The following is a 15,299-nucleotide window of genomic DNA, read 5'->3' as shown; positions in this document are numbered from 1 at the left end:
CTAAGCACTTTACCAATAATTATCTCATTTGATCCTCATGACAACCTTGGAAGGTGCTGTTTTCATCCCAGTTTTACAGTTGAGGAAACTGAGGGAGAGGTGGAATGACTTGCCTGGCATCACATAGCTAGTCCATGTCTGAGGCCGAATTTGAACTTAGGTTTTCCTGACTCCAGGCCTAGGCCTGTGCCATCCACCTGCCTCTTAACAAACACAAAAGATCCATAGAGTGAGCCATGTGATTCCCATTTCCAGATGAGGAAACTGAGGCCGAGAAGTTAAGTGACTGGCTCAGGATCACATAATTTACAAGTGTCAGAAACTGGATTTGAATCTAGGCTTCTCCAGACACCAAATCAAGTGCTTTGGCAGCTCTGCCACGCAGCCTGGCACATTGCCAACGTGTCTGTCATTCCTAATGCAGGTAAGGCTGGCACCCAGTGCCAATGGGTTGAACGATGACTCCTATCTTAGGAATGTTAGCAAAGCCACTGAAGGGGAAACCCATTTTGTCATTCTCAGCCTCACAGGAGGAGGGGCTGTTGTGGCCAAGGCAGGCTGGCTCGCCAGCAGGATATTCCCCAAATGCTGGTGGTCCTTCCTGGGAAGTGCATCTCCATGTCCAATGTTCTCTTGTTTCAGTCATGTCTGATCTCCACGACCCCATTAGAGGTTTCGTGGGGGAGATAATGGAGTGGTTTGCCATTTCCTTCTCCAGCTCATTTTACAGATGAGGAAATGGAGACTAACAGGTTAAAGTGACTTGCCCAAGGTCACACAGCCAGTGAGTGTCTGAGGCCAGATTTGAACTCAGGCCCTCCTAACTCTAGGCCTGGTGCTCTGTCCACTGAGCCACCTGGCTGCCCAGCACCCCAGCTTTAGATTATATACTTCCACTGAAGCAGTGATTATAGACTTCCTGTTTAGAGGGAAGACGTGCTCCTTGCAATTCATGCTTTTAAAGTAAACGCTGAACATTTCATAGCCGGAAATAAGTCGTAAAATACTTCAGAGGATAAAAATCCTTTCTGCTTGATAATACCCTTGGGTTTTTACTGCCAATGAGCCTAATGAGGGCTTGGGGGAAGTTCAAGGAAGTTCAATGAGCATTTATCAACCCCCTACTAAGCACACAGTCTGGTGCTAGGGATAAAGACCCAGTAGCAGGAGCTCAGGCTCTCACAGTGGGAATAAGACAGACTCTGCCTCCCCACATCCACCCACAGAGGCAGGCTGAAAAGGGTCTGGTCAGACTCTGTAAAGGACAAAATGGATGAAGGAAGACCAGGGAGGAGGCTTTTCAGACAGTCTGGGAGGGAGGGAATGGGGGCAGAACTAGGGTGGGGCAGTGGGAGGGAATAAAAAAAGAGATGGGGTGGTGGTAAATGGTGCTCGACTTGGCAAAACCATCCCACACTCTAACACCCTCTTTTTATTCATCTAACTGAAGGTCTTAACGAACAACAGTTTGACCATTTGGGACAACGGTGCCCAAGGCACCTAAGGGCAGCGGGTGGAGGTTTTTAGGGTGACCTTTCATTGGGATGAACTGCACCAGAGCCCTTTCTCCTGGGGGTGAGAACTGCTGAGGCGGCACAGAATCCCGTTCATCCAGTTTCAAGCCATTTAAACTTTTGTTAATGATCATGACTGAAATTTAGAGAGCACGTTTAAAGTTTGCAAAAAACATGCATGTGTATGTCAGATCTCTATCCATCTATCCCTTTCTTCTTTCCTTTTCATCCTTTCTGTTTCCTTTCTTCCTTTTATCTTTCCTCTCTATTCATCCATCATTTCATTTGATCTTCACAACACCCAGTAGGGTGTTGTACACCAGGGGTGTTGAACCTGAGCCTCCAGGCCACACTTGAGGACCTAGAGGGCCACATGTGGCCTCGGGGCTGCAGGTTCCCCAACCCTGGCACATACATCACCCTCATTTTGCAGAGGGGGAAACTGAGGCCCAGAGAAGTGACTTGCCCCGGTCACTGAGCTAGCAAGAGTCAGGGGCTAGATTCAAAGGCAAGTCTTCCTGACTGAGGCAGTGTGGCACAGTGGAGAGGGCACTGGACCCAGAGCCAGGAAGACCTGGGTTCAAATCCTGCCTCAGATACTTAGTAGCTCTACAACTCTGGTTACGTCTCTCAACCCTGTCTGGACCTCAGTTTCCTCGTCTGTAAGATGAAGGAGTTGGACTCGATGGCTTCTAGGGTCCTTTCCAGCTCTATGCCCATGATCCTCTGCTTCCCAGTCCTGTAATCTACCCACAATGCCATGCTGTGCTATTACTTGGGCAGTTTAATAGCATTTCCTCAAAGGAAGTTACCAGTATCTATTTCTACAAAGAAAAGTCTTCAGTTTTCGAGGCCTTTCTCTTTCTCCCTGAGCCAGCCTCAAAGGCAAAGACCTCTAGAAGCTCAGAAGCCAAGAGGCTGTTTACATCAGGATTTTCTCAGACTGCGGCCAGCTCCCCAGCTCTCTGTTTGGAGAGCTGGCCTCTGCTATTTACTATCTGGGTGGCTGCAGGCAAGTTAGGCCTCCCCCTTCTCATCTGTAAAGTGAGGGGGTTGGGCTACATCAACAGTCTTCACCCTGGGGTTCATGGAAATTTGGGGGGATGGGAAAAATACAACTCTACATCACTAAGCTTTGGTTTCCTTTGTAATCCCTATGGATTTTATTTCCTGTACTGGAGAACACTATTCTGAGAAGGGGTCGGTACAAAGCATCACCACACTGCTGGGGGGAGGGGCTCAAGTGGGGGCGTTCCATGGCACCAAGGTCAGGAACCTCTGCACTTGCTGGTCTGAGGGCCTTTCTATCCCTGACATCCTATGAGCCTGGTGCCCGGAATGAGGTGCATTCGTGTGGTTACAGAGATAAACCTCAACTGGGCATCTGTTTGGGGACTGTTTTTGGGTAGAGCGCTGGCTGTGGAGGGCAGTGGGTAAAGGAGAAGAGAAGGGGTCCTTTTGGTGTGTGGAGGAGAAAGAGCAGGCAGGAGACCTGGACTTTCTTCCCTGAACTAGACACTCCCTCTTCCCCTCCATGCCCTTAAGATAACCATCACCCTGACCTGGACAGCAGGCGTTTCCTTCTCACCTTTGCTCAGTATCCTTATCTACCTGGAAACCTTCCCTGGTGCCTCATCCTGCCCCATCCCCATCTGCCAATTTGTTAGTGAGCTCTCTGTCTCTTTCTCTTTCATCTCTCTCCTCTCATTTATCTCTCTGTCTCTCTCTCTCCCTTCATCTTTCTCTCTTTTTCTATCATCTTTCTTTTTCTCTTCCCTCATTTCTCTTTCCCTGACTTCCCTCATCTTTCTATCTTTCTGTCTCTTTCTCCCCTCATCTCTTTCTGTCTCTTTTTCTCTTCCTGCACCTGTCTCTTTCTCTTCCTTCCCTCATTTCTGTCTTTTTCTCTCTCCCTTCATTTCTCTCTTTCTCTCTCCCCCCTCTTCTGTTTCACCTCCATTTTCCCTATCTGTTCCTTTATTGTGCCCCACCAGAAGAAAGGAAGCCTTCTGAGGACCAGGACTGCTTTGGTCTGGGTCTTGGGCCATAGCCCCTAGAGCTGAACTCAGTGCCTTGCACATCCTGGGCACCTATTAAAAGTTTGTGGATTTAAACGGAAGGAAGGAAAGCATGTGCTTTCTGAGGGGTGTCTGGAGAATATGCAGTAAAACAACCCTGAGTGACTGGCCAGATGGCAGGCGAAGGAGCCCTACTCTCGGGTCACCCAGGGGCAGGCCGAGTAGGAGGCGGCAAACCCAGCCTGAGCAGAGGGAAGAGCAGTAGCTGATGAAGGGCTGGGTTGGTGCTGTCAGCCCCTTCCAGAAGCTCTGAAGGCTGGGTAAGGAGGCGATCCCAGCCAGGTGGAAGGACACCCAGGGCTATTCAAGTCTCCCCCACACAAGGGAATTCTGGGAAAGACAAGGCCCTTTTGATATGAATCTAAGTGAAAGACTTCAAACTACAAGAGGTGTGTGGGTTTGCATCTTGACCGCGACCTTCATTCCCAGTGTGACCCTGGGAAAGGCAACCTCCCTGGCTTCTTTCCTCATCTAAATAAACTGGGGGGGGGGCAGCTAGATGCCGCAGTGGATAGAGCACCGGCCCTGGATTCAGGAGGACCTGAGTTCAAATGTGGCCTCAGACACATAACACATACTAGCTGTGTGACCCTGGGCAAGTCACTTAACCCCATTGCCTAGCCAAAATAAAAATAAAATAAAATAAAATGAAGGGGCTGTACTGGTTTCCCTTTCCTGTTCTTAATGGAGGTTGCTGTTCAGTCACTTTTTTTCTGATCATGGCTGACTCTGGGGTTTTCTTGGCAAAGATACTGGAATGGTTTGCCCATTGCCTTCTCCAGCTCACTTTACAAGGAAACCGAGGCAAACAGGGTGAAGTGACTTGCCCAGGGTCACACAGCTAGCTAGTGAGTGTCTGAGGCCAGATTTGAACTCGGGAAGAGGAGTCTTCCTGACTCCAGGCACTCTATCACTGCACAGGGCAGGGGTTTGAGTAATAAGAGTTGGAGGGGTACTTAGTGACCCCTCTATGACATATCTAAGAAGTGCTTGGTCTTCCTACCTTTCAAGACCTCCAGCTATAGAGACCCCAGGACCTCCCAAAGCAGTCCATTCCACTTCTAGAGAATTCTCCCAGTTAGGAGGCTTTCAACTTCTACCAGCTGCTCCTAAAGTTTTGCTCTGAGGCCAAACAGATCAAGGCTGCTCCCTCTTCCACAGGACAGTCAGTGAAATATTTGCTAACAGCTCTCACAGGACCTGAGCTCTAGAGCTGGCAGGGCCCTCAGAGGCCATTTGGTCTAACTTCCTCGTTTTACAGATGAGGAAGCTGAGGCCCAGGGGAGTTAAGGGGTTCTCCTCAGGTCACACAAATACTAAAGTCAGAGTGCTCCAACACATCCCCTACATCTCTTGTTTGTATATAGTACTTTGCAACTATGGCTGAACCCCTTGAGAGCAGAGACTGTTTTTGTCTTTCTCTGTATCCCCTGCACTTAGCATAGTGCCTGGCACATAGCAGGTGCTTAAGAAATGCTTATTAACTGACAAACAGGGGAATGGGGGGGGGGAAGGGGGAGAAAATATGAAAAATCAGAAGATCCCAGATGTTGAAGAATTGGAAGGGCTCTCAGAAGTCGAGTGCAATTATCTCAATTTTTAGGGGATGCCCATAGAGTGAAGTGACTTGCCCAAGGGGTCTCACTCAGGATTTGGGGAGGGAAAACTAATAGAGATTATACAGGAGGGAGAAGGTGAAAGGGAGGAGGGGGTTATTCTTTGGAGGGTGAGGAGGGAGGGCAGAATGTACAGGAAAGGGGACAGGAAGGAGACTGAAAGCGCATTGGACAGGTAGAAGGGGAGCTGGGGGGAAAGGTGGGGAGATGGGCAAAGAAGGGGAAAGGGAGAGGAGAACAGAAAGGGAGGGAGGGGAAGAGATGGAGCAGAAGAGAGGGGAAGGAGAGGAGAGGAAGAGAGGGGAGAGAGGAGGAAAGGGGGGAAGGGAAATGGTAGGATAGGACAGGGGAGGAGGGGGAATGAGGGAACAGGGCGGGAGGAAGGGAAGTGAGGGGAGAGGGCGGGGGGCAAGGGAGGGGAAGGGGCAGAAGGCGTGGACGGGGCAACGGGGGAGGGAGGGGAAGGGGCAAAGGAAAAAGTAAGAGGGAGGGAGGAGGAGGAAGGAAGAGGCAGGGAGGAGGAGGAAGGAAGAGGCAGAGGAGGGGGATGGGGGGGCAGAGTGAGGATAAAGGGATGGAGATGGAGGATGGGTAAGAGTAAGACCCTTCCCCCCTACCCCGCACAGTCCGCAGGAACTGCTCCCGCACCCGGCACCCCGCTCCTGCCTCCCCCCCCTCGGATCTCTTTCTCAACTCACCAGCCCCGCCGCCTCCTCCGCCTTGGATGCCTCCACTCGCGGCCAGGCTCCTCTTCGTGCCCCCCGCCCTCGGCCCCGCGTTCCCGCCGCCCCTTGGGACTTGTAGTTCCGCTACCGCCAAACCGGCGCACGACTGCGGAGCGCGACGCCAGAGTTAACTACATCTCCCAACGGTCCCCGCGCCTTCCTGGGAGTCCTCCCGCCCAGGTAAGACAGGTCCGTTGTTGCCTTCGGGACCCGGACGTTCGGGAGGCATTGAGAGGCGCACGCTAGAAACTTTGGGAAATGTAGTTTCTTTGTCCCATGGACCCGTACAGACCGGCCTAGTGCATGGGAGGCTGGACTACGTTTCGCAGCAGGCCTCGCACGACAGCCATGTTTGGTGTTGCTAGGAGATAAAGAAGCCCTAGGGAGGGGCGGGGCTGTAACCAAGGATGAAGGCGGGGCACCACGAGGGGCCTGGAAACCTCCCAACAATCTGACTTCTCAGCTCGTCTTGACCCACTATCTGTAGTGCATGTTAACTGGACCTGGTTGCCCCTGTTTTGCAGACTTGGGGTGGAGATCGGTCACGCAGTCAATACGCATTTATTAAGCACTTACTACATGCCTGGCACTATGATAAGCTTTTTCACAACAGGCTGTGTGACCTTGGGCAAGTCCCTTAACCTAGATAGGCCCTGAGAGATTCAAACTCTTGAAGGGCAGATTCTAAAGGCTTTTTTAAAATCTCTGTAACCCCAGGGCTTTGCCTATTATGTAAGTTATGTAAATGATTCAGTGACCCTGTCCTCAGGGCTGTTGCCAGCTGAAGACACTCCATAACCTGACTGTAGGCATTTTCACTACCTGTCCCTCATGCCTGGAATCCTCTCCTTCCTCACCTCTACCTTCTGGCTTCCCAGGCTTCCTTCAAGTCTCAGCTAAAATCTCATCTTCATTTCCTGATCTCCCTAATGTTCATGCCTTCCCTCTATTGATTCTTTCCAATCTCTCCTGTCTATGTCGTGTTTGTATATCTTTGTTTTGCATGTTGCCTCTCCTGTTAGATTGTGAAGTCCTCTAAGGTCAAGGACTGTCTTTTGCTTTCCTTTGCATTTCCAGTGTTTAACATAGTGCCTAGCATATAGTAGGCACTTAATAAATGTTTATTGACTCACTGTCCTAGACTGCTTGGGCCTCTTCTCAGAATCATGCTTTTAAAGGCACAAAATAATACACATGGGATTAAGAAAAAAACCAGTTATATTGAAAATCAGTTATCCAAATATTAGGGGGGAAACCAAGTTCATTGACCTTGGGTCCAGGTGGACCATCAGATGACCAAGGTCTTCTTTTCTCCCCATTAGAATGTTGGGGCAGCTAGGTGATGCGGTAGCATATAAAGGGCCTGGCCTGGAGTCAGGAAGATTCACCTTCAAGAGTTCAAATCTGGCCTCAGCTACTTACTAGCTGTGTTGACTTTTCCTCATCTGTAAAATGAACTGGAGAAGGAAATGGCAAGCCATTCCAATATCTTTGCCAAACAACAAAACCCCAAATGGGTGCATAAAGAGTCAAAAATCACCAAACTACCACAACAGTAAAGACTTGAGGGCAGTATTTGTATTTCTAGCACTTAGCACAGTACCTGGCACATAGTGGGGAACCCTTTGTAAAATGCTTGTTGACTTAAGCCATAGCAATCTTTTTTTTTTTTTTGGTTAGGCAATGGGGTTAAGTGATTTGCCCAAAGTCACACAGCTAGTAAGTGTCTGAGGTTAGATTTGAAATCAGGTCTTCCTCACTTCAGAGCTGGTACTCTATCTGCTATACCTGCCCCTTAAAATGGTATTTGGAAATTTGACCTTTTTTTTTTTGCAAAGCAATTGGGGTTAAGTGACTTGCCCACAGTCACACAGCTAGTAAGTATTACGTGTTTGAGGCCGGAAATGAACGCAGGTCCCCTTGAATCCAGGGCCCGTTCTCTATCCACTGTGCCACCTAGCTACCCCAAGTCTTAGCAATCTATCATCCTTTCCAGCTGGGTTCACCTCTAGAAAACACATTTGAAATCCTGTGGTCTGTTGGGCATCAAATTTTAGAAGGATATTGACAAGCTGTTGAATTGAATCAGTCAATAAAAATTTATTAAGTGCCACTATGTGTTAAATGCTGGAAAAGAGAAGGCTTGGAGGGAAAATATATTTGAAGGGCTATTTTTCTGTCCAGAGAGATTCACTTTGTTGTATTTGGCCCCAGGGGTCAGAGTGGAGAACAATGGGGCCATGTCCACTCCTAACTTGGTAGTGGGTGCCTCCCCTCTGGGTGTCTTCCAACAAAGACTGGAGGACCACTGGAGAGGATTTCCTAGAGGGGATTTCTTTTCGGGTATGGATCACACTAGACCCTCTGAGGTCCCTACCCACTCTGAGAATCTAAAAGACAGCAAAGAAGTCAGGAGATTAAAGGGAGCTTGGTTGGACTCTCCTGCCTTTTTCTAGCAATATAGACCAAGGCTGGTGGGTCATTCTTGCTTGTCTTTGAGAGAAGTACCACACAGCTGTGCCTTCCCTTATGTAATAGTTGGAGAAGTCCCTCTAAGAGAATCAGCATGGCACATTAGAAAGAAGGTAATGGGTATTGGGGGGCAGCTAAGTGGTGCAGTGGATAGAGTACCGGCCCTGGATTCAGGAGTACCTGAGTTCAAATCTGGCCTCAAACACGTAACACTTACTAGCTGTGTGACCCTGTGCAAGTCACTTAACCCCATTGCCTAATCAAAAAAAGAAAAAAGGTATTAGGAGACCTACCTTGGAATCCCCATCCTGATACAATCAGAATCCTAGTCTAACTGCCACCTGAGGGCTGTTGCAGAAAGGGATACTGTTGCAAAGTCATTTTGTCAATAAGATACAGTAGCAGCCCCAGGTAGAGACAATGCTGTTATTGTAACTTCTTCGGGCCTCACACATCACAGTAAGGCGGGCCTCCAGGGGGTGGGTGAGTCACTCAATCCCATTTTAACCAACTCAACAGAACCTGTCCCCTTCCTACTTTCCAGTCTTCTTATATGCCTTACTCCCTTCCACTCACTCCAGGGTCCAGTTACACTGACCTACTTATTATCCCTTATCCACAACATGGATATTGTCCACTCCAGTGGCCATGCCTTTGCACTGGCTGTTCTCCATGCCTGGAACGCCCTCCCTTCTCACCTCTGCTTAGAATCCCTGATTTCCTTCAAGACTCACCTCAAACAGAACCTTCTTCAGGAGCCATTTCTTGGTCCCCTCAGCTACTGGTGCTTTCCCCTCTAAGGTTACCTTTCCTCCACCCTGTGGGTATCTTGTAGGTGCCTAGTTAGGTTTCCCCCATTAGAAAGTAAGCTCATTGAGGGCAGCTACTGTTGCACTCTTGTCAGACATCCCCATTGCTTGGCATCTGGCCTGGCACAGAGTTGCTCATTGATTGGTTGATAGATGTTTCCGGCACCAAGCCTGCAGACAAGAGTAAGGCTGCCCTGCTCTCAAAGAACTTTTTACATGTTAATGGTGAAGATAGTATGTGCCAATAACAGTACACATGAGGCATATACACACAAAGTATAAACTAGCCTTGGAAGGAAAGGCATCAGTGGCTGGATAGGGGGGTGGCGGTGGGAGATGCAGTGAAAGCAATAAACCTTCCCTCTCACAAGCACTGCCTTGATATAAAAGAGGACACCTTACTTGGGCAGTCTATTGTGTTAGAAAAAAGCATTCAAGTTGGAGAGGCCCACGTGCAAATTTGGGCTCTGCTGTGTGACCTTGGGCAAGTCACTTACACTTTCTAGGTCTCAGTTTCCCAGAATCCTAGAATTTACTAAGGAGGGGACCTCTGTGTTCATCTGGTCCATACCCCATAGCCACTCTAATAGCTCAAAAGTGGCCATCTGGTGCCTGCTTGGAGATCTCCAGTGAGGGAGGAAGCCGGTGACTCTCAAATCCATTCCATTCTTGGACAGTTCCAATAGGAAGTTCTAGCCTGAATCAGTCTTTGTTCAATTTCTGCCCAATGTTTCTGGGTTTGTCCTCTAGAGCCAGACATCGTTGGCTTAATTCCTCTTCCACGGGGGCAGCTTTTAAAACACTTGAAGGCAGATACCATCTTCTACACTCAGTCTTCTCTGCTCCAGGCTCAACACCCTCAATTCCTTCAACCCATCCTTGGATGGTATGGGCTCAGGGCAGCTGGTGATACAGTGGATGGTGCATTGAGCCTGGAGTCAGGAAGACCCGAGTTCAAATGTGACCTCAGACACCTGCTTAGGGGGAAGCTGTTCAACCTCTGTCTGTCTCAGTTTCCTTTTTTGTTGTTATTTGTCCTTCATTCTTGAAAAGGACCAGGACATTGGGAAGATGATGCCACAACATGCAAATGAATTGGATTACAGTGAAGGAGGGCTGTGCAAAGTCACCAGCCTCCCTTTCTCCTCCAGAGCCATCTGGGTCCAGTGGCAAGATATAGATCAGGACAACTGGAGATGGCCCTAAGTGCAGTGAGAGACCTTGGCCTTTGTAAGCTAAGGTCTTTCCAAGTCCTCACTTTGACTGGGCAACACCCATTCAGTGATAATGGGCATGGTAATGACTTGTGAGGATCAAATGAGATATTTGTAAAAAAGCATTTAGCATAGTGTTCGGGCACATAGTACTTACTATACAAATGCTCATTCCCTCCGGCCCTTCAAGGCTTGTCACCATCTTGATTGCCCTCCCCTGTCCCCTGGGAGCCCTCTGTGTTATGGATATCCCTCTTAACCTGTGGTCCCCAGATCTGAACTCAATGTCCTAGACTAGGCTGCACTTGGGCAGAGTACACAAGGACTTTTGTGTCCTCACTTATGAACTGAGAAGGTTGAATGAGATGGTCCTTCAGGCCTTCTCCAGCTCTGGAACATGAGTTCCTGCTTTGTAACAAGTCCAACATTAGCTCCTTCAGGGCAGGGACTGGTTTTCATCTTTGTTTTTGTATCCCCAGACATTATCACAGTGCCTTCCATGTAGGAGACATTTAACACACACTTGCTGAATTGTAAAATTGTAATTAGGGTATAGTGTTGCCTAAGTGCATAAGTAGAGGCAGCATAATATAGAGAGGCTGCTTTGTGTGATGGGAAGGAGACTGGGTTTGGGGTCCAAGGACCTGAGTTGCCTGGAGCTCACCATTAAACCTTGGATAAGTCATTGGCTCTCACTGGGCCTTAGTCTCATTATCCAGTCTGGATTAGATGGTTGCTAACGTGGGTGCAGCTCTGAATCCTATGACATCAGGCTGTCAGGACCTGAGGCAGGACCTGTGGGGAAATGGTCCCCTTCACATCTCTTTAATCCTTCCTTCAAGCTTAAGCACTCACTTAGCTCCCTCCTCTGGGAGTGGGTCTTGGCAGCATCCAGCTCTGTGGGTTCTGTGGCTGGTGTAATGTAAGCAAAGCTGCCTGTGACAGCCTCTCATTTAATACCCTGTCAAGACCATCAAAGTCCGCCGAGATAACTAGCTCTTAGCTGCCAGCACGGAGCATTTCCGGACTGTGAGAGACAGGCGCATTGTAGCTTCTTGCTCACAGGGAAAATCATTTCTATTGTTCTCTCTGAGAGGGAGAGTACAAATTGGGAGGCGCTATTTGGTACAATGGATAGACTTGGCTTTGAGGTTAGAAGATCTTGGTTCAAATCTCACCCCTTATGCTTATCACTCCTCAGACCTGGAACCTCTTGCTTAACCTCAGTTTTCTCATCTGCAAAATCATGGGGTTGGCTTCTTCTTCTTCTTGTTTGGTCATATTTCAGTCATGTCTGATGCTTTGTGACCCTGTTTGGGATTATCTTGGCATAGATACTGGAGTGGTTGGCCATTTCCTTCTCCAGCTCATTTTACAGGTGAAGAAACTGAGGCATGACCTCCAAAGCCCATTAGCTATGATGGATAACCTCTAAGGTTCCTTTTTAGCCCAATATTTATGACTTGTGTTCAGGCTTCTATATTTCGCTGTTCATTTAAAAAATATTTCAAAAAATCTAAAATTTCAATACGTGCAAGTATTATGCTAGGTGTTCAAGATACAAAGACCCAAGTAAAATATTCCTTAGTCAATTAGGTGGATAAAGTGCTGACCCTGGAGTCAGGAGAACCTGAACTCAAATTCAACTGTTGTGTGACCTTGGGCAAGACACTTCACCCTGTTTGCCTCAGTTTCCTCATCTGTAAATGAGCTGGAGAAGGAAATGGCAAACTACTTCAGTATCTCTGCCAAGAAAACTCCACTTGGGGTCATGCAGAGTCAGACATGACTGAAATAAATCAACAACAACAACAAAACATTCCTTGTCCTCAAAGACTGCACGTTCTGCTGGGCATATGACATGTATACAGACAAGTAAAAACAAAATGGAGCCATGTCAGGGCATTCTCAGATGAATTTGAGGAGCTGACTAGGACACAAGCTTAGCACAGCCCTTGCTATAGGAAAGCTGCTTAATAAATACTTGTGTGTGATGTGTGACTTGACATGAACCCTTATTTAGAGTCTTTGAGGCTATGGACATGCCTACTGTCACCTTGTTAAGAGGACCAAAAGTCAGTTGCCAGTTGAGTCTCAGTCACTGAGCGGCCCCAAGATGAATGGGTTGACCAGATCTGACCTCCCAAGAAGACAGATCCTTCTTGGAGTCATGTCTCTGAGTGGGCTATAAAAGACAGCCAACAGACCACTCTTGGGTATCTCTTGTACCTTTGCTCTGGAGGCTAGATCAGAGTGCTACAGAGCAGACTTCATGGGTGTGAGTGTGCGTATATGTACACATGCACATGTGAGCACAGAAACCTTGTACATGCATGGAGGAGGGGGAATAAGCCAAAGAGAGAGTGACCTTTTGGGGTCAGCCCCTGAGATTGGACTCAGTCTGTGGGAACCCAGAGCTTAGGGCTACATCAAGTCATTTGGGAGTTGTGAGACACTAGTGACCGGGTGAAGGGGGTTAAGGAAAAGTCTTGTGTAGGATGGAGCACCTGGATGGCGCTTCCAGTGGAACTTGGGATTCCATGAGGTGGCAGTGATGAGGGAGGATAGTCAGGAGCTAGCCTACGCAAAGGTTTGGGCAGCACAAGACAGATCCAGGAGGCGATGCCACCTGGCCTGGCATTCTGTAGAAAATGAATCTGGGAATGGGCTTTCTTCACGTGCAGCCTCATTAATTTCTCTTCCTGTGTGGCATGCAGAGTAGACCAGGCACAGGTCCAGTGGGACTTGTTTCGGCCCTTTATGGCATGACTGAACATAGTGGAAAACATTACCCAACAGAATTCTCTTCTTTCCCACTGCAGGGAAACTGAATTTAGCACAACATTAATACCAGGGGAGTGCAGAGAGGAGAATTTTTTACCACTAAAAATCTGTGTATTGTAAGAGGCTGATTAAGGAAGTTCCACTCCTCTTCCTCCAATCAATTTGAGGAGCTGACAGAGGTGGGCCTTTTGTCTGGAGCCTTTGATTTATCTGTATCAGTCCCTCCTAGAGGGTAGACTTGCTCGTTGGCACCTTGCTAAGATGACAAAAGATAGCTCCTCATTGAGTCTCTGTGATCAGGGCTGCCTGTAGATGAATGGGTTGGCTCAGAACAAGAGTGGAGAACCTTCAGCCTCGAGGCCACATGTGGCCCTCTAGGTCCTCGAGTCCTGAATTCAAACTTCACAGAACAAAAGTTTAGGAAGCTTGGCTCCATTTTTGATGGGTCACCATCTGTGCTGGCCCCTAAAAGAGAGCAGATGGCCATGCCCAGCTCCCTTTTGGTTTCTTTTTGCCTTTTTTTTCCCCAGTGAAAGCATGGCACCTATTATGTCTCCATTGCAAATTTCCCTTCCTATCTCTCCCTCACCCTTCAACCTCCAGAGCCATTTTTGGCAGTCTTGGACTAAAAGTGGATAGGAGCAGCATCTGCTCAGCCAAGCCCAGTAGCCCAAGGAGAGTTCACCTTCTGTCTGTCTTTTGCCCTTATTGGGTACAGATCAGAGACCAGAGACTTAAAGGTGGACTTTTCTGGCCCAGCAGATGGTGGTAGCCATGGCTGTGGTATAGTGCCCTGGTGAAGCCCATTGGAGCTACATGTGTTCATCCATGGGGCCCAAGTGGGGAGCTTATAGACAAGGTCATTTCTGAACCTTCTTCTCCTAGCCAGGGGAAGGGGATTTGCTGAGCAGTGTGATGATCCCAGAGTCTAGCCTTCCAGCCAGAGAAGGGAGATTTCTTGGGCAGTGCAGAAGCCTTGGGGGTTGCTTTGTGAGTAACTGAAAGTTTGAAAATATAGTGAGTAGGTCTTCCATTCAAAGAAGGGGTATTTCCTGAACAGCATGCCGCTTGGAGAGAGAAGAGGCTCACCTTCATGGCCTTGTAGTCAGAGATCAAATAAGGGACTAGCATCATGGAATGAAAGAGCAAATTGCTTTGACTCTGATATTAGAGTGAATTATTCACACAAGGCAGGTCTGGTAAGAAGGGGGTTGCCTGTTTAGTAGCTCCTAAGTATATTTTCCTTAGGTGAGGAGTTTGAATTATGGGTGGCACCATGATTCTGGGGTAGGGAAGAGACTATGAAGGAAACTTTTGTGGGAGAGGGGGTTCACCAACATGTCAGAGTGATGCTCTTTTGGTAACCCAAAATTTATTTCTTTCCTAAGGAGAGTCCAACCATAGGGTGCTGTGGAGTCATCATAGGATGTTAGTACTCTGTGGAAAAGGGCCATCTATCAGAGACAGAAGAGATTTATGCTGATTATTTATGGGTCTTTTTACTTATTTACTATATTTGTTTACGGGTTCTTGCAAGTCCTTCACATTTTCTGCTTTTTCTGTGTGGTAAAATAAAGGCTGTCCTATGTCTAATAGCACTGTTACCTTTAGTGCTTGTATGTGAGTTGGGGACTCTGTTATGACATGTGAGATAAAACTTGTAAAGTGCTTTGCAAACCTTAAAATGCTATGTAAATTATTATTATTATTATTATTATAAGTCTAAACATGACATATAAGGTCTATTTGGAAATTTCTCAAATCAAATAATTAATGGGGGCATAATCAGTGCATTTATCATTGAGGATAGCCCTCAAAATCGGATCTTATCTATGTGAATATACAGGTTTTTGTTGTTGTACCATTGTTTCAGTCACGTCCACTCTTTGTGACCCCATTTGGGGTTTTCTTGGCAAAGATACTAGAGTGGTTTGCCATTTCCTTCTCCAGTTCATTTTTACAGGTGAGGAAACTGAGGCAGAGTGAAGTAACTTGTCAAGGGTCATACGGCTAGTAAATGTCTGAGGCCAGATTTGAACTCACGTAGATGAGTCTTCCTGACTCCAGGCCCAGAGCTCTATCTACTT

At 47.8% G+C, this 15,299-nt stretch overlaps 1 protein-coding gene across 5 annotated transcripts in view; it reads right to left on the bottom strand.

Annotated features, from left to right (window-relative positions):
- Positions 1–5,989, bottom strand: part of CUNH1orf159 (chromosome unknown C1orf159 homolog) — a 32,392-nt gene extending 26,403 nt beyond the window's left edge. For 3 of the 5 annotated variants that reach the window (XM_078145783.1, XM_078145784.1, XM_078145785.1), the window contains exon 1: positions 5,907–5,986. The gene's annotated coding sequence lies outside the window, so the exon portion shown is untranslated. Of the gene's footprint in view, positions 1–5,906 lie in introns of all 5 variants that reach the window. The other 2 variants (XM_078145782.1, XM_020976664.2) reach the window with 2 other exon arrangements.
- Between the last annotated feature and the right edge of the window lie 9,310 nt (positions 5,990–15,299).

Source organism: Phascolarctos cinereus, unplaced genomic scaffold (assembly GCF_003287225.1).
Source record: "Phascolarctos cinereus isolate Bilbo 61053 unplaced genomic scaffold, phaCin_HiC Scaffold_726;HRSCAF=1367, whole genome shotgun sequence".
Classification (NCBI taxonomy): Eukaryota; Metazoa; Chordata; class Mammalia; order Diprotodontia; family Phascolarctidae; genus Phascolarctos; species Phascolarctos cinereus.
Note: the sequence above shows the minus strand (reverse complement) of the source record. Positions and strands in the feature narration are given on the sequence as shown.